The 22,244-nt window shown below is 48.9% G+C and overlaps 1 protein-coding gene across 18 annotated transcripts in view; it reads left to right on the forward strand.

Annotated features, from left to right (window-relative positions):
• Positions 1–22,244, forward strand: part of ZFAND6 (zinc finger AN1-type containing 6) — a 66,345-nt gene that overhangs the window by 24,296 nt on the left and 19,805 nt on the right. For 5 of the 18 annotated variants that reach the window (XM_080807790.1, XM_080807789.1, XM_080807801.1 and 2 more), the window contains exon 2: positions 10,897–11,057. The exons of 9 other annotated variants lie outside the window; for them this stretch is intronic. The gene's annotated coding sequence lies outside the window, so the exon portion shown is untranslated. Of the gene's footprint in view, positions 1–6,274; positions 6,342–10,896; positions 11,058–22,244 lie in introns of all 18 variants that reach the window. 4 more of the 18 variants (XM_080807788.1, XM_080807787.1, XM_080807794.1 and 1 more) reach the window with 2 other exon arrangements.

Below are 22,244 nucleotides of genomic sequence, written 5' to 3' on the forward strand. Positions count from 1 at the left end.
AGACTGCCCTGTCCCCCATTAAATGGTCTTGACTTGTCCCTTTTTGTTGCCAGTCTGGGTTCGTCATGTACATGTAGACACCACAGTTACTGCTCTGCCTGCCGGGGCGCGCACGGTGGGTTGTTTGCAGCTTTAGGCTCGTCCTCGTGCTGCAGTGAACACGTATGTGTGAGCTTTTGGGTGGCGTCCGTTTTTGTTTCTCTTGTAGACACCCAGAAGAGGAATTCCTCGATCATTGATAACTGCAAGTGTAAGTCTGTAGGAGATGGCAGAGTGTTCTCCTAAACTCCCACAGTCATTTTGTCCCCAGCAGCCGTGCACAAGGACTTGTTTTTCTCTTTACCCTCACCAGCACTTGGTGCGGTCAGTGTCCGTAAGATACGGGGTGGTGTCTGCCCGTGGGGGACTCATACTTCTCAGACAACTGCAGACCCCTCCCCCCCAACACATGGGATGCGAGTGTCGGTCCTCTGGCTGGAGCCTCCTGTCCCTTCCAGCTCTCCTTTTTTTCCCACCGCTCAGTCTGAAGCTTTATCAAGCCCCCGTCTCTTGTTTCTTCCTTCCTTCCGGCCACAGGTCCGTCTTCAACCACTTTCTTTGTTGCTAATCTTGGACGGGGGGCGGGGGGGGGGCAGCCATGTGTACACGCTGCTCGTAAACCTGAGCAGTTGCTACCACCAGAGCAGGTCACGTACGGTTATAGTTTGATACTGCTGTGAGTTTTTCTGTAACTTTTGTTTTGATTGAATTTCAGATTTAACATAGAAGCTGCATGAATCGTACAAGGAGCTCCGGTTTCTTCTTCCCAGCTTCTCAGTCCTTATGCTCTGTCCTATTTATATATCATATTCCTTTTTCGGTCTGTTTTTCTTTCTGTCTGCATTTGTGTATGTATAAATATACGTACACTCTTTCCTGACTCACGGATGTAAGCTGCACACTTACTCAGGTTGCAAAGCTAATAAGGGGTCAGGCAGGGATTTGAATCCAGATAATTGTGTGTGTGAGAGTGTGTGTGTGCGTGCGCACACGCGCGCGGCGTCTGGCACGTACTTTCGGTGCTCAGGAGATGCCTCTTGAATTGACCAGAGAGCGCAGTTCACCTGTCGGAGTCTGCATCCCTTCTCTTCTTGGGGTTTTGGCATGTGCAGGTGCTTGGGATTTGGAGCCCGACTCCCGGGGTTGGGGTCCTTGCTTTCCTGCCTGCTGGAAGTTTGCCCCGAGCGGCTTCCCTTGTCTCCCTCGGGCTCCGTTTCCTCATCTCTGGAGTGGAGGAGTGAGAGCTCCCGCCTGGGAGGGATATTGTGATGATTAGAGGGGACAGTACAGGGAAGGCACTTAGCACGGACCCTCTCACTTCGGTCTGGGCCAGAGTCCTCTTTGGGAGACACTTGCCCCGAGCTCCTAGGTAGCGCTGTGAGACCGAAGCCTCGCACGAAGAGGCAGGTAACAGGTGCAGGGGTTTTGAGATCCGGTTCCCGGAGCCATGGCACTGTTCAAACGCATGAAACTGGCATCCCAGTTTGTGAAGATTTTTAATTGCCCTTCGAAGTCTCTGGAATATTTCAGAATTAGCAGCTCTTTAGGCCCCATAAAGTACAGGGTCACGCATGTGGAAGCAGTACAGAAATTTGAGGTAGCCTGACATGTGTGCGCCTGTCCTGAACGCCTCTCAGAGGTACGTGTTTTCCAGCAAAGTCTTGTGTCTTGTTGTTGGATCACACAATCTAGGTTTTTCTTCAGAGGAGAAGTCTCTGTAACAGGCGTGACCCCGTTTGGCAAGTAGAAGGAAGAGAAAGTCATCAAAGCAAATAATTCCAAAGTAAGATTTCGCTGGTCTTGTCTTTTTAGTCAGTAGAATGTGTATAGTAAACCTATGGGGGTGATGGGGGTTTTTAACAGTGAGGTAAGGGGGTGCACGGGAAACTAGAGGCTGCGTGGAGGGTAAGGGGGAGCAGCACCGGCATCTCTGAGGAATCTGCCCGTCTTTTGCCAGTCTGCGTGTGTCTGAACCCTAAGCCATACTTCACTCTTCTATAACTTAGTTTTCTCGGAATAATTAAATACCTCTTTGAAGGAAATGGTTATGAGCACCTCTTGTCTGATTGTTTTCACCAGATGAGTTTCATTTAGGTGAAATTTTTAATGTTAATGTTTTGTAGTGCCGTCTTAATTTCTTAAGAGAATCAAGAGTGAAATATTTTAGAGAAAAATAGCACTGAGGGTTGCTGATTGGTCATCAGTACCCTTGGTCCTTTTGTCAGCCTCTGCGGAGAAACGGGTCCCAGCTTTCCGTGTGGCATTTTCTGATGCTGTCATCCGTGTATTTGAGAAGCAAGGGTGGAAAGGTTTTATAGGGAAATCGTGTTTGGAGATCAGTTCAGGAGAACTCTTCAAACCTGCTTTTCTCTTGAAATTTTGAATCCTGCTCTCCTTGGGTCTTTGCTTTTGGGCTGACTGAAAGCCAGGTCATGGGGACTCTAACTTCCTAGCGGTATATTGAGGCCAGCGCTGGAGTCAGTTGGACTTTTTAAGATTTAAGACCAAGGAGCTGTTACAGGACCCATCGTTGATGAAGCAGAAACAGTTCTTGGCTGAATGCTCGATGGCTTCAGACTCTGGTGGCGAGCAGTTTATTCTGTGTTTTATAACCACACCAGAAACAGGAAAGTCTGGCCTTGGGATGACGGATTCAGGCCTGCCTAACATTTTCAAGTCGGTATCACGAACATAGGAGCTTCAGTTACCAAGACGATCTCTGCGTGATGCGGAGACCACAGTCGACGCATGTTCTGGGGTCAGTCACTCCTAAGTAGCTCTAAAGCTAATGCGCTCTGCTTTTGTTCTACTTTTGTTCCTAGTTGAGGAAGATCTGACAGTCGAGTCACCGACACTTCCTTTGGCAGTAGAGGTGGCGGCGGTATACACGTGGGTATTTTAATGATGTGGGATAGAGACTGGTACGCAGATCGTGCTTGTGTACAGGGAGCCCTGGGCGCCGTCAGTGCCCTGAAGAGAAGGGTGAGAAGGTAGGAAGCCTTACACACAGGCTCCTCATCTGGCGGGCTATTCGTAGGTTGCTGTAGTTAATCTGCTGACTGTTTAAGGGCCTCAAAGGAGGAAAAGTTGCTAATTCAAATCGGTTTAGTGTGTTCTACACTGTTCAGCCATTCTCCGATTGATCCTGAGCATTAAGATGAAAAAGACTGGTAATTTGGTTTTTACCTGGAGATTGAATTTCCTCTGATGGGTCTGTAAGAGGCTCAGGGTTGGTTCTTGTGGTGTGGATAAGTGCAAGTCACACGTTGATGTGTTATGTGAACATTTGAGGGCCTGGAATACCTGTTTAATGCAGCTGTGTCAGGTGTTAGAAATAGAGTGGAAAGACAGATGGCTTCTAACATTTAGTGTTACCAAATTGTTATGGGCCAAATTAATTACAGGGTTTAACTTTGAGAGGGAAGGTGACTTATGTATTAACATGTGCTGTGTTTCTTAGCAGTGCTGTTTTTGTATTTACTTTTCTCCATATAGTTTACCCTACTTGCAAGAGATAGTATTTATATGCAAGATAATTGTTAACTGGGTTTTGAATGAAAGGCTTTGTAGAAAAAAAGATTTCATGATTGCTGGAAATTAAAAAAAATTCCATCCTGTATTCTCTATGAACAATATAATAAACTAAAAATAGTATTTAAAGCATCAATTATTCAGGGGCACCTGGGTGGCTCAGTCAGTTGAGCGTCTGTCTTTGGCCCAGATCATGATCCCGGGGTCCTGGGATTGAGCCCCCGAGGGGGCTCCCTGCTCAGCGGGGTGTCTGCTCCTTCCTCTCCCACTGCTGCTCCCCCTGCTTGTGCTCACACACTCTCTCTGTCAAATAAATAAATACAGACTTTAAAAATAAATAAAATAAAACATCAGTTATTCAGTAGTAACATTTTTTATTAGATGGGTAGTAACAATTTATTCAGACTTGTAAGTGGTAAGAATTACGGGAGAAAGAAGCCCCCCTAACTCATCGAGGCTGGGTTTGTGTGTTCCATTGTTTCATCCCTCACAGCTCTGCAGAGCAGCGGATGGATGAGTGGGTTCGCGAGAGGTGTATGCCTGGGAGTGTTGTATCTTGGTAATATTGGTCTGACCATTACACTAAGAGAATGGAGAAAAATTGTTTAAGTTGAAAGGCTACTCAAAAAATAGCTATTATTTTGGGCATTTGAACTTCGTGGTAAACAAGTTAAAATGTTTGAAATGAATTACAATTTTTCTTAAAAATACTTTTAAATTCCTTTTAAGTTCCTGAAGAAGTCTCTTGGCTCAAATTACCTAGTTTACTATAAGTTTATCTTTAGGTTTTATATTTGAATACTGGTCACTGATCTTTTTCAAGAGAAAAATCTTTTTTTTTTTTTTTTTTAAATGGAAGCTTTGATTTGAGAAAACTCTTTAGGAACATGAATTATTTTGTAACATAACTTTAATGACTGAGGAAGGCAGTGTGAGGAAACTGCTTTCCCTCTATGTTCTGAAGAATCAGTAAACATTCAGAAGCAATTCCTGATGAAAGGAACGAGCTGTATTGCCTTTATTTGGGAGGCAGCTTTTGTTGAAATGCAGTAAATTCATGTCAGTTGTACTTGAAAATCTAGGACCAGGAAATAATGTTTAGTAGAATTTGTTAGAATTGTAAGCTCCCTCCCCCCAACTTTGAAAATTGATGGTGAATTTGTTCAAGCTTCTATTCATGCCTTATGCTTGTTGTAAAATAATAACGTGTGTTATTTATAAAGCAATCCCAGGGGTGCCTGGCCGGCTCCGTCAATGGAGCATGTGACTTTCAGTCTCAGGGTGGTGAGTTCACGCTTTTTGGGCATAGAACTTACTTTATTTTCCTATTTTTATTTTTATTTTTATTTTTTTAAGTAGGCTCCATGCCCAGCGTAGAGCCCAACACAGGGCATGAACTCATCCCCTGAGCTGAGATCAAGAATCAGATGCTCAACCAACTGAGCCAGCCAGGCACCCTGTGTAGAGCTTACTTTAAAATAAAAATAAAAAATAAATGAAAAGCAGCCCAGGTTGATCTTACTCAAGGTACCAAATCGTTTTCAAGGTAGTGACAAGATAAAAGAAGTGGATAGAGATAGAATAGGGATAGAGATAGAAAAGGAAAGTTTTTTTCTCTGCTTATATCTAAATGAGGACGATTATTTAGAAAGTTTTTTCAAGATATTAAAAAATAAAATAATGACTTAGTAGTACACAGATACTTTCAGGAACTTGAACTCATCAGTTATGTGGCTCCTCTTGGTGTAACTTGAACTCGTAATATTTAATTGTACCCCACAGAGCTATAACTCACTCACGTCTTAAATCAGAATGGCTGTTTCTTTTGTCCTATTTCATGAAATCCGCTCTACTGATGGACGTTTGCATACAGTGACATTTACTAATTTTTAGCATGCAGTTTTAGTTATGACAAATGAATATATTTAAAGCACCACTGTAACAATCATGTTGTGGGGCATTTCTGTTACCCAGAGTGTGTCCTTGGGTCCCTTTGGAGTTAACCTTCTCTCCCACGCCTAGCCCCTGGGTCTCCATTCTGTCTGGTGGCTATTTCTAGCATTTCCTCTGATGTGGATCACATGCTAGGTGGTCCTCTGTCTCTCTTGAACTTAGCATAGTGCCCTAGAGACGCAGCCGCGTGGCCCGCTCGTCAGTGTGTCACTTCTTTTCATTGCTCAGTAGTGTTCCCCAGTGCGCGTGTGTCACAGTTTGTCCGCTCACCACTGGACGGCTGTCTGGACCGTTGCCACCGCCTGCTGGCATAAATAAGGCCGCCGTGAACATTTGAGCGCAAGCCTTTATGTGCACATGCGTGTAGAAACCTAGCGGTCGGGGCTTCACTCAGATGTCAGTCTCCGTCTCATAGTTTTGGGAGGGAAGACAGAAAAACCTTATACAGACCAAAAGATAAAATTTGTCCTTGAGAAAAAGTTGAATTGTCAGCTGTTATTCTCTTATTCTTTATACTTTTGTTATAGTCCTTATCTTCCTTTCCCCGAAAAAGCTACTACCTTTGATCTTCTCTATAAAACCTCTTCTTAACTGGTATTCCTTATTTAAAACTCGCTTAGAAGAATAAGCTGAATTTTAGATGGGCTTGTTGAACCGTGGCTATTTTACAGTACTTCTGTCCCCTACCCCTTTGTATCTCTACCTCATACTAAGTTTTATTTTTTGGAGCCTTTTTTATTTCTTTCTACAGCACCTCCTCTCTGAGAGTTGGGAGCTACATAGTATGGTCTGAGAAGGGTCTACATAAGAAGCTACAGGTAAAGGCTTATGACATTTTATGTATATATGCCTATATATATATATATATATGATGGGGGTTGCTGGAAATTCAGCTGCAGGCTCTGTTGGTCTGACTTAATGACTAATGAAGCGTAATATTTGCTAACAAATGCATGTTATAATCTCCTCAGCGGTGTGGCTCAGAGTCAGTTTAGGAATCAAGGGATGCCTGAAAACTCGCTTCATGCCCTCCCAGATGTGTATGTATATATACAAATGTCCACAGACACATTCCATGCTGCTTTTTTTTTTTTTTTTTTAAGATTTATTTATTTGGGAGTGGGCAGAGGAGAATCTCAAGCAGACTTTACACTGAGCACTCGTGGCCTCAAGATCATGACCCAGGCCAAAACCAGGAGTCAGATGCTCAATGGACTGAGCCACCCATGTTCCCCTCACATCCCATATTTCTTAAATTAGGGATTTGGGGTTCAAAATTGATTTAAATTTTAGGTTTGAGTTAGTCATCTTTCACAAGGTGGATTATTCTGATTCTTTTATTAAAAGGGCATCAACCTGCACCATTCAGAGGCTAGAGTTTGAATTGAGATCAGAGGAAGGTTTAGAAAGCTAGTGCATAGATCGGTGGACAGAGGATTTCCAAACGTGCTGTGTGAGAAAATGGTGTCAAACACAGGGATGGGGTTGGGGTAAAGTACCTTTGCCTGTTTTGCCATTAGGCATCTGTAAGGGCCTGTTAAGTGCTTTCTTTAAACAAGGTGGTGTTTGCTGTTGGGTTACAGAGATTAATCTGATAGAGAGCCTGCCCCAGAGAAGGCCAAGCTCTGTAACAGAGCTGATCTGGAATTAGCTAAAAAACAGTAAAAATACTGTGCACAGGGCACTCCAGTCTGATGGAAAGTATACTGACTGTGAGAGACTAAAATTCATCCCTTCTTCCCAGGTCATCTTTGCTCCACCTTGACTTTCTAAATTTGCTGGTTATCTACCCCTCCGATTCCTGCCTTCTTTGTTCGACTCTGAGCTAGTGATGCCTGCTATCATTCCGCTCCTTTCCCAAGCGAACTGTTGTACGATCTCTCCGAATAGAGAGACTGCTGTTCTGTGGCTCTTGACAAGCGGGGGGGGGGGGTATGGGTATAAGATGTGGATTGTTATACTGAAGTCAGCCGTGCTCCCACAGCTGTGAGTCTCACGAAGACCCTGCAGTAGGCGAGCTAGAGGACAGAGGAGGACTAAACCGAAGTGGAGTGTGGAGGGAGAAATAGGCCAGGACACCGGGGAGGAAGGCGAGTGGGGTGTTGGCAGTGTGCTCGCGTGGGGCCGTTCTCACTTTTCATGTTCCCTCTCGCTGTTTTCTTTTCTCCTTTTTATTTTATGGCTTCACGCCACTGCAGTGTTTGCACATTACCCGTTTGGGGCCTGGCTAGCTTCTCCTTGATGAACGTTCTGTTAGCTTGTCTTTCCAGGTGCTCTGTAGTGAATGTGTCCTTTGTCAGCGTTTTGTTGGCATTATCGCGTTTTATTTGTTTGGGGAGGGACATTTATTCTGCTGTTTTCTTGCATGTTGTCGGTTGCTCATCTCCTCCGCTGGTTCTGCTTTGTAAGCAGAAGTTAACTAATCGTGGAGTTTTCAGCGAGGAGGCATCCCTTCTGTCTTCTGCTATGTTCCCCGTTGAAGAGCAGTCGCTCGGTGGGAGAGGTCTGTTTCCCTCACCGCGCTGTGGTCTGGGGAAGGCCGCGGCAGGCTGACAGGGTCGGGAGGAGGCGGACATGCACAGGGCTCAGATCCATGGAGTCAAACCTGTCATCAGTGTGGAATGGCACGTGTCATGCAGCACTCAACATTGGATGTTTTAAACCCGGGCACTATTACAAGTCACTACCTAGGTCATCAGATGACTTTGGATTGCTGTCGGATTGGACTTCGAGTATATGGAGATCAGATTGGGACGATGACCCACTTGATAGGTATTCAGAATCTTTAGAACATCAGCTTCAGATATTTATTTTTTTCTCAGGTTTTATTTTCACGTTTATAGAAAGTTACACTGATAATACAGATAATTCCCATATACCCCTTGGCAAGATTTGACCACTGTTAACCCTTTGCCACATTCACTCTTACTCTTTATCATATTATTTTTTTCTGAACCGTGTGACCATAGGTAGTGTGCATCCTGTCCCTTTATGACATCATATTTACATATTCTGACAAGGCCAGTCTTGGATTTTCAACAGTAGTTCAGTTATCGAGTAAAGGAAATTTAACACTGATCTGATAGAATTCTCTACTCCAGTCCACTTTTGGATTTCTCTCTTTTTCCCGACATGTCCTTCCTTCATTAATTTTTCTCCAGTCCAGGATCCAGTCCAGGATCCAGCCCAGAATCCCTTACTGCATCTAGTTATCATGCTTCTCCATTCTCCCTGAGTCAGGAGCGTTTCTTTCCCCTTTCCTTGTCTCTTAGGACGCTGGCGTTGTTTGAAGAGTGACCATTTACTGACTGAGTCCCCTCAAGCTGGGCTTGTCCGGCGTATCCTTGTGACTCAGTATAGGGGCTGTGGTGTTGACAGGGTTGTGTCGCTGGCGACGTGTGCTCCTCCGTGCGCCGCGTCGGTGGCAGCATGTCCACCTGTCCCGTCAGCGGTGATGCCCGCTTTTGATCTTTCGGTTGAGGTGGTATCTGCCAGGTTCTTCCGCTGAAAGCATTATTATTTTTCCTTTCCTAATACGCAGTGTGTGGGGAAGTAACTTCGAGACTCGGTGCACACGATTCCCTGTCAAACCTGCACCCACAGCGAGTTTGATCTCGCCGTGGTCGTTGTGTTTGAGCTGATCATTGCGGCGGCCGTTGAGGTTCAAGTACGGAACGGCCGGCGCAGACTCCGTGGTCTGGAGGGCGTCTGCTCCAGCCGTTGGGTTCCTTCGCATCCGAGAGGGTCTCGTGTTGAGCTGGAACCCGTCTTCCGAGACTTGCACGCGCGGCTGCAGGTTCCATACTTTGTACCACGTGAGATAAGGCTGCGCTGTTTCCCTCTTGGACGGCCCTTCAGAACGCGTTCCTTTGTGACTTTTCTCTAGGTTTCTCACAGTCGCGTCTTGTGAGAGAAGAGCTTCCTGAACTTGTAGCCATCCCGTTGGTTGCACGGTGGCATTCATTCATTAGTGTCACCCTTCCTGTGGGGAGCCACGTCCGGGTTCCCGTTCTCGGTGTGGCTCATCAGGACCCGGGACTGCTGTTGCTGTGATCTCAGCTGATACCTGAAGCCCCGGGCTTCGGAGACCAGTTCGGAGACCAGTACGTCTGGATGCAAGGCCTGTCTCTGCTCTTAGCTCTGTGATCTTAAACAAGTTCCTAGCGTCGCCAGGCTCCTCATGTTGCATAATCTAGACAGAGTTGGTAATCACTGCACCCACCTGTTAGGGTGGAATGAGGAGTAAGCGTGCGTGTAAATCCGTCAGGACGGGGCCTCCTGCCCCGTGCTGAGCCGTCAGACGTTTGTCACTGTCACTGTGCAGAAAGCAGACTGCGGTGGTACAGCCCGAGACTTGTTCCCCCCTTGTTAGTGGCTGTGTTTGACGGTAGGCTCCCTCAGGAAGCTCAAGTTCTGCCGCAGCAGGGGACGCTCTGGAACACGTGCTTCAGCTCACGTCAAAGGCGCTCCGTCAAGCTACAGCTTTCATGAGGCTTGAACTACTTCCTAAGTCATTTCTGTGCACAGTATAAGGGGAATATAAACATGCTCTTTTATAGCAAAACCAATGTACGGTAGCTCATTTCAGTGTTAACTAATAATTTAAAAGTTAGTGAAATTTAAGAATTGGGATGTACTTCTCATGGTATTTCTAAATCATGTTGCTATTATAAATAGTAAGTTTACTCTGTGAAGTGCTAAAGCATTTCCTAAAACTTTTTGTAGAAATCTGAGGTCCATATGACACATGTAGGGGAAGTAGTTACCTGCATATCCCAGGACGTTTTGTCGGATGCAGTTCTGTTTTCCAGACAAGCCTTCTGACACTTGATCAGTCTGCAGCAGTAATGGTCCTATAGGAATGTGAACCTGTGGGTAAATGTGCTGTAAACGTTCATAGTAAATGTCGGAAACCCTGGCTCTTACTTCTGTCGGAACAGGACCAAGGATCTCATTCTCCCTACCCAGGAGGGTCCCAAGGGATATTGTTGGGGCCCCTGAAGTCATTCCCATTGACTGGTTGTAACAGTTGTTCTTTAGTTCTGGCTGTTCATGCTAAATAAATTAAACTTTAGAGAAGTGGAGAAAGACCAAGTTTTGCTTATTTTCGGTATGAATGGCTATATAAAAAATAATTCTTGCTCACCTCGCCTGGGGCCAGGTGAAGAAGAATCTGTCTGGTAAGGTTACATATTGCTGTATTTTACGTTGGTGTCAAATAGCAAGTGAAATGTTTTTATTTCTTAATTTTATCTCAACAGCCCTCTTTATGTAGCCATAATAGTGAAAGCACTCCTAAAAATTTTAGACAATTAAAATGTACACAGTCAATTTTAACTGTCTCAACTCTGTTTCATGTTAAATGTGTTACAGGAATGAATCTGAAGTCTGCTGCGGTAAAACACTGAAGGCTTTACAATGTTTTCTTGCATAAAACCCAAACTTTAAGTAGCTGCTTATGAGGCTAGGGAAGGCAGGAGGCTAATGTGTGTCTCGAGATACAGGACAGCTGTTTGCCCATCAACCTCAACCGTGTGAGTAGACTTAACGCGTAGCCCAAGGTCGCTGGGGGTAGTTAAATTTAAGTGAAGAGACACTTAAGTCAGCATGATGACATGTTTCATAGGGTCTGTTTTTTTCTGGTGGGTAGGATACGGAGGGTGGAGTGGGTGGTAGATTTTTATAAAATATTTTTGAGAAAAACCGTAGCTAAGTATCATTAGTGACCATGCATCTTTTTTTTCAGAATTATTTTAAGCATTGGAATTTGCATTACTAATCTTACAGTGAAGCAAAAGGTTATAATTCTTAAGATTGCAGTTTGTTTTGTAGTTGGTTTCAGCCATTTTACATTACTGTGTTTACCAGATAACCATAAAAATGTATTTTGGGAATATGATGTTACATATTAATGTAGGAAATTGCTCTTGGGAATAATTTCATAATTTAAATTACAGTTAAATTTCATAATTTTTAAATAGTTCTGTTGAACCACAGAGAGCATATTCTTCCCAATAAATAAACTCCTGTTCCCTAGATGCAGTTTGGAAGTCTTTTAAACTTGCCAGCTTTTTATGTTTTGAAAGTGCTTTGATAATCTTAAGTACCTATTGAAGAAAAAAATTATTTTTCTTTTAGTATAAGTTAGTAATCAACTGCCTTAGTAATCAACTTGAGGCCAGCAAGGGTGCGAGCTGATTTTTTTTCCCCCGTCATCTCCCCGTTGTGTTTTTGTTTGTGTTTTGTTTATTTTTTGTTTTTGTTTTGTATTGGGGTGGTTTTTTCCTACATGGATTTAGGAATAAGACTCTTGAATGGCTTCCCCCCTTAGAATAACACATGGTACATATAGATGAGGTGATTAAAATACAAGACGTTGATGTGAGCAAAGTGATGGGCATATAGATAAAACTTGACAAAATCTTACTAACTGTTCAGGGACACATGGAATGGAATGAATGGTATTTTCATGAAGATGAATTTACTTTCTCTTTCACATCGCAAATATCTTAGTGGAAGGGAAGTCAGGATTGACAGGATCGGTGAATGAGAAGGCCTTCGGGAAGCCCGTGAGGAGTGCGTCCCGAGCGTGGCTGTTCTCGTGAAAGTGGTCAGGGGGCACGGGGCCGAGATAAAGGGTGTGTGGCCGCCTCTCAAAGCAGCAGAAAAGTCGAGGTTCCAGTGTGCGACTATCCGGGGGTTGTCTCGTTCCTGATCCTTCAGTAGCTCTAAAGAAAAGCTCTTAGAATCGACTCGTGTGGTGGTGACTAAGGCCTGCAGTGTGAGCTTGAACTCTCCACTTGGAGTCACGTGGCGCCTCATGGGCAGAACCGGGAGCTGGTGTTCTGTTCGTGGCACCCCCGGCACGCTCCCCTCCCCTCTCTCCAGATAGGGCCCAAAATGAAACTCGAGGTGCAGGGAGCCCGCAGAACCTATTAATGAAGCGTTGATTTTTAAGATGAGATCGGGCAGAAAGGACACACGGCGGGGAAGAGACGCTTCTGCAGCCGTGGAGGGTTGAGAAGGGAAGTTGTGCAGTGATCGATTGGTCCCGGGCTTTGGTGCTCCTTGCACGTCTCTGAGCCCCGCCGTCCGCGTTCTGTGTTCGTCTGGTGCCGCGCAGGTAGGGGACCGTGCTAAGAAACAAGTGAACCGTGCTGGCCAGGAAGTGCCTGCTGGCGGCACACGCACGCGGCCCCGTAGAGCCTCGCCTCTGCCCTGCTCACCCTGCCCCCGCCATGTCACCCTGTCACTGATCTGCTTGCACGTCTGTGACTGGGTGTCGTCCAGTGTCACTGCGTCCTGACTTGTGCTGCTGTCCTTTGCAGTGCACCTTAACCTTGAGCTGCTGGGCTGTGGAAGGCCATGTGACGTGGCGAGGACTCAGGCCGTGCGGGGTCGGGTCCCAACTCTGTCCCTTGTCACAGCGTGTTTTTTTGAGCAAGTGATTTAAAACCTCTCTGTGCCTCAGTGCCTGTAATCTGGAAGGCAGACATTATCATTTGGTGTGGGATCTTGAGTGAGCGAGTCATTAATTCTAGGAAAATATTGTTACTACTGAACGTTTGTTTCTTCTTCAAGAAGAGGAACACTAAGTAGTATATTCATCCTCAGAGGAGCAGATTTTAAAGGCTTTGGGACTAAGTTTGGAGAACATGAAGTAAGGTATCTTCGGGCTGGTCTGGCAGGAGCCGTTTCCCTGGCGGCAGAATAGAAATCCTCGGCTGGCCTGCACTCTTGCTCCGGGCCAGCTGTGAGCGCCAGCCCCACTTCCGAATCTCGGCAGCCGTAGGTGCTAGTGTATTTTCTAGGTCATTGGATTTGAATGTATGTAGTGAAGTTACATTAAACATGACATTTCTCGATGACACAAAACTCTTAATTGCCTGGAGCACAAAAACTGGCTCTTACATCAGACTTAAGTCCACAAAGGAAGAGGAAAGGAAGCAAAAATGTTTCTTGAAAAATCTTGGTGAAGGTTAGGTATATTTCTTCCAGTTTTAGGTAAAGTGATTTTTAGGCAATTTATAAAAGTCCTTACAACATTTTTATAAACACAGAGGAGCAGTGAGGGGCCAAGCAGTGTTCCAAGTGTTGAGTTCTGTCTGTAGCGACCGCTGCATGGTGAAGCGAGCCATCTTTGATGTTTAGGGGCCGTGGAGTGCTTTGTGATCTCGGAGCACCTTGAAGGGCGGTGGTGTGGTGGCATGTGAGTCTCAAGTGTCTCGGGAAGGACTGGCTGGCAGTTTTATCGGGGACTTTCTGTGGGACAATCCTCCCGACGGCTCATAGTAGTCTGGATTTCAGCCTGATGATCACTCTTTATGTTTAGAAATAGTGCAGGAGTTCGGGGGTGTACCAGGAAGTAGAAACACAATCCTGGGTGGTACAGGAACGCACTGTTCACTAGCTTCTCATCAAGGAACAGAATGCAGTTGGACAGATACCTGTTCTAACTAAAGACAGTCTAAAAGAATGAAAAACCCTATGGAATTGCAAGAAGTTTATGGCCTTGGTGTCTTTTTTATGCTGTGGTGTTCTGCCTCTTCCCATCCGCACAGCTGACGTAGGGTTGGTTCATGGAGTCAGGGGATCAGCCAGGTCTAGTTGGCTCGTCCGGAGGTGTTCCCCGTCGCACGAGCAGGACAGCAGGAGCTCGGAGCTGTGGGCAGTACAGAGTGTATGAAAGGGGGACAGCCACAGGGAGGCAGTGACTGGCCTGTCTAACTTCAGTTTCCTTAACTGATTGAAAAGCAGGGCTTGGGGGTGTGATCCTGTAACCTCCTTCGCATGGATACGGCGGGAACTGAAGGAGATACTTCCTGTGAGGCCATAGCACAGGGCCTCGCGTGTGGTGACAAGAGCTAGCATCTTCAGTGAGGGCTTACGAGTACACATCTGAAGTGAGTAGCCTTCTGATCTGATTTTTTAATTTAGGGAGCAGCTTTGGAGAACTTAAGATGGAGTTTCCACCTCTGGAAACCTAGGCCGCATATCTTAAGCCAGAGGGGGAGTGGCCTCCGAGCTGGGCTGGTGGCCTGGTGGCCTGGTGGCCTCTGGAGTGTGGCTCGCCGTCTGGCATTGCGCGCTCGACCCGGGGACTTGGAGCGGATCGCCCGGATTTGTTCCTTTCAGGTATCCCACCTGTTCGTGGGCCGCTGCCTTCTCTGTACTGGCTGCTCGGCAGAGGGGTCCGGCGGATGGCTTCTCATTCGCACGTGTGCCCTGACGGGCACGGGTTTTGCTTCTTGACAACATACCTGACCGCTCCTTGCTTCTCCTGCCATTTTTCCCTGAATGAACCATTTTGCTTCCCGTGTCATGCAGCATGCACGTTTAAAGTCGCCCGAAATCCTTTTCAGAGCAACGGGAGGTCCATAAGCAACGGTGGTGGCGTCCGTGACCTGCTGGCGGCGCTGTCCTTCCCATCCCAGGGGCAGGATTCCCTGTGGCCTGCAAGTCCACACGCAGAGCCACTGTCACCTCCCCCCGTCCTGGGCCCCCGGGGGTGTCGCCGCCCTGGTGAGACCACGGCCTGCCGCTACCCTTCCCGCACACTCGGGACACTAAGGATGAGCCCTCGGTGACTTCGCCGGCGTATGTCCGGAATAGCGTGTGTCCTTTCAGGAGCCTCTGAGAGGAGTCTCGGAAACCGCGCGCTCTCCCTTGTGGTCCAGAAGTCGGGCGGCTCCCCGGGCTCAGGTCGGTCTGCGGCGAGGGGTGTTCAGGGCTCGGCCAGTGGGCGGTCGCCGTGTGTGGGGAGGGCGCCCCTCGTGCGCCGGCCCGCCGCTAGCTGCGGCCAGTGCGGGCTCTCGGCGTGATCACGGCCACTGCCCCCAGCACGCGGCACTGCACAGGGGCCTCGTCGGAGCTGCTCAGTCGGAGGTTTGTGTCACCCTTAACGGGGCACGAAGTGTTCTGCAGTCACAGTCTCTTATGCTGTCCCCGAGTCCTGCAAGTTAAAAACGATGAGTCATCACTAAACATTAACACGAGGAACCAGGCCCCTGATCTGAACTGAAGGTGGCAGGGTCAACACCAGCTCCGAGATCGTCCGTCTGTCGCTTCCGCTGTGCCGCAGTCCAGGGTGGGCCGCCCTGCGCGGGTGCTGCTGTCTTGTGATGACTCGTCGTTAGGCCTGTCTCCCCGTGTATTTGTTATCCCGCACCTCCCTGCCCCGCGTAGTGCGTTCTAGCGGAAGACGGAGAATCAGCGTCAGGAATCGCTTGCAGTTATTTCGAGCATCTGTGTATTGTTTAAAGCCCCCGTGAGAGGAGAGCACCAAACATATTTTTGGTCTGCTTCTTAGCATTGTGTTTTTGCGGCTGATGGGGCTCATTGTCATTGTCATTTTGCATATCGTTGTGACATCGTGCAGGTAACACACAGGAGTATTCCTGTCCTTACGCATCTGTTGATCATAGAGAGCAGAGCTGGCTCCTGACTTCTGGCTGACCAGGTCCTGGCGGATCAGGAGGCACCACAATAACCATATCAAGCAGGACAGCCTTGCCCGAAGAGCTGTGGCAAAAGGAAGTAAAACGGACTCAGTGTTGGATAATTTTGCTCTCTTTCCTGATAATGTTCCACCTAAAGCATTCTGGAAATCATTCACTTGTTCATCCAACGTCTACCTTAGAATCCCCTGTGTGCCTGGCATTTGATCTAGAACTGGGCCTGGCATACTGTGGCCCACAAGCCAGACAAGCCCTATTGGCAACCTCTTTTTGTAAACAAAAGTTTTGTTAGAACACAGCTAGGCCCGTCCATTTTTAGAATGTCGGCAGTGCTTTCTCACTACAAACGTGGAACTGAGTAGTCGTGACACACTGTCACAGGGTACAGCCTAAGTCATTTACTCTTGGGCCCTTTAGAAAAACGTTTAGCAACCCCTTATCGGCTCTGCTGGGGATACAACCCTGAAGACGCTAAGTAATTGGCACGTGTATTTAATATGTTTTTTCTTTTCTACGTTACTCTCCATCCTTACAGACCACGTTACCTACTCATCGTTGGTGTTTCAGTTCATATAACAGAACGGCATTGATTCCTGTACGACACTGTCCGTTCTTTCCCTGGAATCGGTGTGGATGTGTTTCCTTATGAGGCCTTGCCCCAAGATGAGACCCGGAGTGCTGGGCCGTGTGCGGACTGGGAGGGTGGCGTGTGGCGGGGAAACGGGCACGCGGAGGACCTTGCTCTGTGGTGCGGGGTGTCAGCGACGGAGAACACGAGGAAGTGTAATCAGTAATAAGACTGGATAGCATCCATAGTTTTATTGCTTCATCCGGAAGACTCGTAAGTGAAAGTGGCGTTTTCTTATTGTGAGACTCTGCGGATGAAGACCTTGGAGGTGAGCAGGCCGCCGGGACGCCCGCTGTCCCGCGGAGGCTCCGGCTGTGCCGCCCCCACCGCTCTTGCACGGCCTGTCGGCACCGTAGCACAGACAAACAGCGAGTCCACATCTGACCTCCTGAACTGCCACGGGACCTCCGGGGTCCCCAGGAGTCTGAAGAGAAGCCCTGGGAACCTCTGACAAAGAGCACGGGCTCCAGCCCGACAGCCCGGGGTGGCTCAGCTCCGTCCCTTAACCCGCTGTGTGGCCTGCAGCCGTGGGCCTGACCTCTCCGGGCCTTGCTTCTCTCATTGGCGGAAGGAGGATGGCGACAGCCCCCACTTCACAGAGTGGTTCTGAGGACTCAGGGAGTGGATATGTGTAAAATTCTGCAGTGTTTGGTACAGAAAGTGGTGTACGAGTCATGTTCATAAAAGGAAATGGTAAAGCCAGTTACTCATAAAAGGAGTTGGAGAGCTCCAGGGGGAACAGGGGAGATTGAAATGTGGAGGTTGGCCACATCACGCAGAAGAAGTCTGGGGGAGAGATTCATTTACAGATACTGGAAGCCGAGTTGGAGACTTGCATTAGGGGAGGAGTGTCCTGGGAAGGCTCGGGGCAGAGCAAGAGGTTCAGTCTGCGGGGCGACTTACAAGCGTCAAGGTCGAAGAGGAGAGAATTTTGAAGAGTGGTCTTGCACGTGGCTCTTGCATATCCAAAGACGTATTTTGTATTAGTCTCTCTGAGAAGAAAAGCTAATGAGAGCCCACGAATGTGGAGCCCAGTGGGAAACTATGAGTGGGTCCCCTCCCCGCCTTTTGCAAAGAAAGGGACTGGGTTTTGTGCAGATGACACCCGGGTCTTGATTGTTTTAAGGTATGCGGTGTGGAACCTAAATCAGTTTGAGAACATAGAATTGAGGGCAGCTTAAGTTTAGTTACAGAATTACGACATTTGGTATACAAATTGTTAAGTGAAGTCCTCTCTGAGCAGACTGAATTGGAGAAGACGTCCACAGGCATGGAGCTCGATGCCGGTGATGGTGGTTCAGTACACACACGACGCTCGTGTATGTAGTGTCCCCCGCTGGCAGACTTAGATCTCTTCCCAGACAGCAAATTCCGTTTTTTTCAGACCGGGTTTCTTTCCGTTTCTTGCCCTGGGGTCAATATTTGAGCACCCTGGGTTTTGTGCTGGCACGGCGGCAGGCCGCTTTGCCCGTGTGTGCGTTGCGCAGACACGGCGTGCCCACCGCGTGCCAGACGTGACTCAAGCAGCAGTGAGCAAAGTGGACAAAATCCCTGCCATTACTGAGATTTTCATCTTAGTAGGGGGAAGACAGACGAAGTAAGTGTAAGTAATAGTAATAAGTAATAAGTAATAGTAAGCTAAGATTGAAATTGAGGGTGTTGAAGACAAATAAAACTGCAGGGCTAATGAAGGACGCTGGGGCGATTTTTAAATAGAGTAATGGGAAGTAATAGATAATGGGAAGTCCTCCCGGAAAGGGTGGCATTTGAACAAAGACCTGAGGGAGGTGAGGGAGCCTGCTCGGAAGGATGTCTGGGGGGAGGGGACGTCAGAAGTACCAAGTCCTCGAGATGGGAGCAGCCCTGGTGTCGCCCGCGGTGTGTGTGGTCAGGCCGTGGGGGAGCCGATGGTGACGAGGAGTTAGGCGTCTACTCTGGGTCATCGGACGGCAGCTGGAGGATTCTCAGCCGGCGGCGTGACGGGCTCTAGGTCCTGACGGGAACACAGGCTGCCGTGTTGGAAGTAGGCTGGAGGGGACAAGAACAGAAGCCGGGGGACGACGTTCAAGTCATGCTATTAGTTGCACATAACAAAGTGCCTCAAAACTTTAACGACTAAACGACCAGTGGATGATCTCTCACAGTTCGTGTCGGGAATAAGGGGGAGGCGGAGCTGTGTCCTTCAGGTGCTGGGTCCCCTGTGAGGTTGCGGTCCTCTGACGACGTGGCGGGGCTGGAGGACTGCCTCCCGCGTCCACTCACACAGCTCTGGCCAGAGGCCTCGGTTACTCGGCTGGGCCTCTCCTTGTGCCATGGTAGCTGCCCCGCCGCCAGTGGGTGGTCGGAGAGCGAGAGAGCAAGGCAGTGGGCACAGTGTCTTTATGACTAGGTCAGAAGTGGCACAGCGGCACTTCTGCCGCCTGCCGCGGACCGGCCAGATCAAGACGGATACAGTGGGGAGGGGGCCGCGGAGGCCTGAGGGATCACGGGGGCCACCCTGAAGGCTGCCGGCAAACAAGGAGAAATGAGATTTTTTTAGAAGATAAACACTTAGAGTTGATTTTAACAAATCACATGCCTAGGGGATGTCTAGCAATACGTGAGACCTGTTCATGAACACTGTGACACACTGCAACGCGCTGCAAACTTAAAGGAGACTGAAATAAATTGAGGCATATGCTGTGTTTGTACACCTGGAGATTGAACACGATCGTATCAAGTCTTTTTTTTTTTTTGATAGAAATTGACAAACCAGATCTAAAATGTGCATGGAAATACAAAGAGCCAAGAAGAAGCAGTACAGCCTTGAAGAGTAAAACTGATGCCAGATACTTGAGCCTGAGCTGATACCAGATATCCAAAATCTAGAGTAGTTCAGAGTGGCCTAGACAAAGAGTCGAGGGGATGAGGCGCGAGGGTCTGGGAGAGGCTCCGACGTACAGGTGCCCAGTGCGCGGACCGGTGCAGCGCAGTTGGGAAGGGTAGTCTCTTTAATGAGTGGTTGTAGGCTGATCCGGTGGCCAGACGCAGAAATGCTTGAGTCTGAATCCCGGCCCGTGCCGGGCCGAAACCCCGAGTCCAGGTGGATCGCAGGCGTCCCGGGGGAAGGTGAGGCACCGAAATGGAGAAGGTAGAGGACACGTTTGTGAGCGTGGGGTAGGCGCAGACTTCCCCAGTCACTGAGCGCACAGGGCAGCTTCTCAGGACTGTTAATAGTCCTGCAGGAGGCGCTTCAGGCAGGAGGACGGACCCGCACTCGCCAGTACACGGCGCAGACGTGCTCCGCGGCCTTGGCCGTCCTGACGGTGGGACGCACGGGACGGCTGCGGCGTCACCGCCCGGCCGCGAGGGCGCCCCACGTGGAAGGACACGCGCTGGTTCTCAGTCTGCCGAGACGAGCTACCTCAGCCTGGAGGCTTAGCAGCCGCGCGTGTTCTCTCTCTCACGGCTTTGGAGGCCCGGAGTCCACGCTCAGGTGTTGGCAGTGCCGTGCCCCGGAGAGCCTTCCCTGGCTCGTGGCCGCCTCTCTCCAGCTCTGCGCTCCCCTCTCCGTGCGTCCGTCGCAGCACTCCTTCCACCCCCTGCAGTTGAGGCCACCAAGGAAATCCAGGGGAAGCGCCCCTCTTAGAAGGTGACGTTCACAGGTTCCGGGGGTGAGGATGTAGACGTGTCCGGGGCCACCGTTCAGCCCAGCGCCGCGGGCTGTGCCCCGTTCTGGTGAGGTGTGGAGTAGCTGGACTGCGGCTCCGTTGTCAGCAGCGTGTGGACGGGCCTGACCGTTTTGGGGAACCGGTGCGGTACCTGCCGAGGGCGAACACGCATGCGGGCTCCCACCGTCCACACGCAGAGCGCGCCCGCAAAACCTTCTGGAAGCTGAATGGGCTGCTCTGAAGGCGCCGTTTCCATTAATCATGCGGAGGATTCTCGGAGCGGTTCCAGACCCAGAAAATCATCTCGCTTAGGCTCTTCTGGTACGTCAGGACACGCTGCTAACGCGTGCACACCGTAAACCAAGACGGAGCGCAGACGCTCACCGACGCGGTGCCAGACTGTGGCGGCTGGATGCCGAGGTGCTGTGTGCCGTGGTGCGGGAAGGGGCTCGGGGGACCGCTCTCGCGATGGGGGTGCACACTGCCCCTAGAACGGCTTGCTGCAGAGTAAGCTCTGAGCGCTGTTTCCACTTCGTGCCTTTTCTCAGAAAAGCAAAAGTCATCTTCAAATTTCTCAACGAAAACAGGTACTGATAAAGGTCTTCCGAGAAGTTGGAATGACAGGACACAAACCTTCAAAAACCGGGGACATGTGTGTGCCCTGTGACCCGACAGTCCTGGTGTGTGTATATATAGTCAGCAGGGATGCATATGTATGTCAGTCAAAAGACGCGCAGCCGTGTTCACCAGTATTTGTCGTGCTGGTAAACCCGAAAGCTCCCGATCCCTCTCAGCGTTAGAGCAGAGAGCGGTTCCTGCGCACAAGTGCTCTAGCGAGCAGGAAGAATGAAGGGACCGTGGTTAGACACGGTAGCCCGGCGGGAGCTCAGAAACGATGTGTACACACTGTGCAGTTCCGTTTATAAAAGTTGGAGAGCGGGAAGAGGGGTTTCAGAGCCGGCACAGTGACTTGGGAGAAAGGGTGGTACCTGGGAAAGGGTGTGAGGAAGCATTTGGAGAGTCCTGGTGGTGGTCTGGTTCTTACGAGGGTGCCAGTTGCAGTATTCAGTTTGTGAAAGTTTAAGCTTTATATCCGGGACTCATATAGGGTTTGTTTGTTTTTTAATTCAATTAATTAACACACGGTGCATTGTCAGTTTCAGAGGCAGAGGTCAGTGACGCATCAGTCACGTATAAGGCCCAGTGCTCATTACTTCAAGTGCCTTCCTTAATGTGGTTCCCCACTTGTCCCATCCTCCCCAGCCCCCTCCCTTACTTACATGTTTTTCTCTGTGAAAAGATTGATAAGTACTGGGAATTCTTGGGTTTGGTTTTTTTTTTCCCTGTCTAGGACATCTCAGTTGGACTAATGCAGTACCTTCATTTTGATATGCACTGGTTCTGATATTCCCTGAAGTTGGAGGGGTTTCATAGGGTTACTGGATTCTAACGTTCCTAAGGACTTTGAATTGCAAGTGACAGCAGCCCAGATGGAACTCACGCAAGAGCAGGATTTGTCTGACGGAACCGGAAGTCTCAGAGGCGGAGCTGCCCTCAGCAAGGTGGATGCCAGAGTTCAGTCCCCGTTTGATCTTGGCTCCTCCCTCCCTCCCTCCCCATTTTGACTTTGCTTACCCTATTTTAATTGTCGTGTGGAGATCCCTTGTGACCCGCATAGCCCCAGCCCCCCGAAGTGTATGTTGTCGGCCTCTTTCCCAGCAGCTCCAGTAAAGTCCAGAGAGGACCGACTGGCCCTGGAGAGGGGCGGCTAGGCGTGCCCCACACAGAGGGCATGTGCTTGCACCATGGGGGAGGTTCTGTTATCTGAAGGGCTGAGGGAAGATGGTGCCAGGCAGACCAGAACTACCCGCTTCAGGAGTACGGGTGTCTTCCGGGGGCGGCGTCACGGTTCAGACGGCGCGGTGAGTGGCAGACCGCGTGCTAGGCAGAGGCGGGTTTGTATCAGGAGCGGTTCTGCCGCTTTCC

The sequence above is a fragment of the Martes martes genome (genome assembly GCF_963455335.1).
Source record: "Martes martes genome assembly, chromosome: 7".
NCBI classification, from domain to species: domain Eukaryota; kingdom Metazoa; phylum Chordata; class Mammalia; order Carnivora; family Mustelidae; genus Martes; species Martes martes.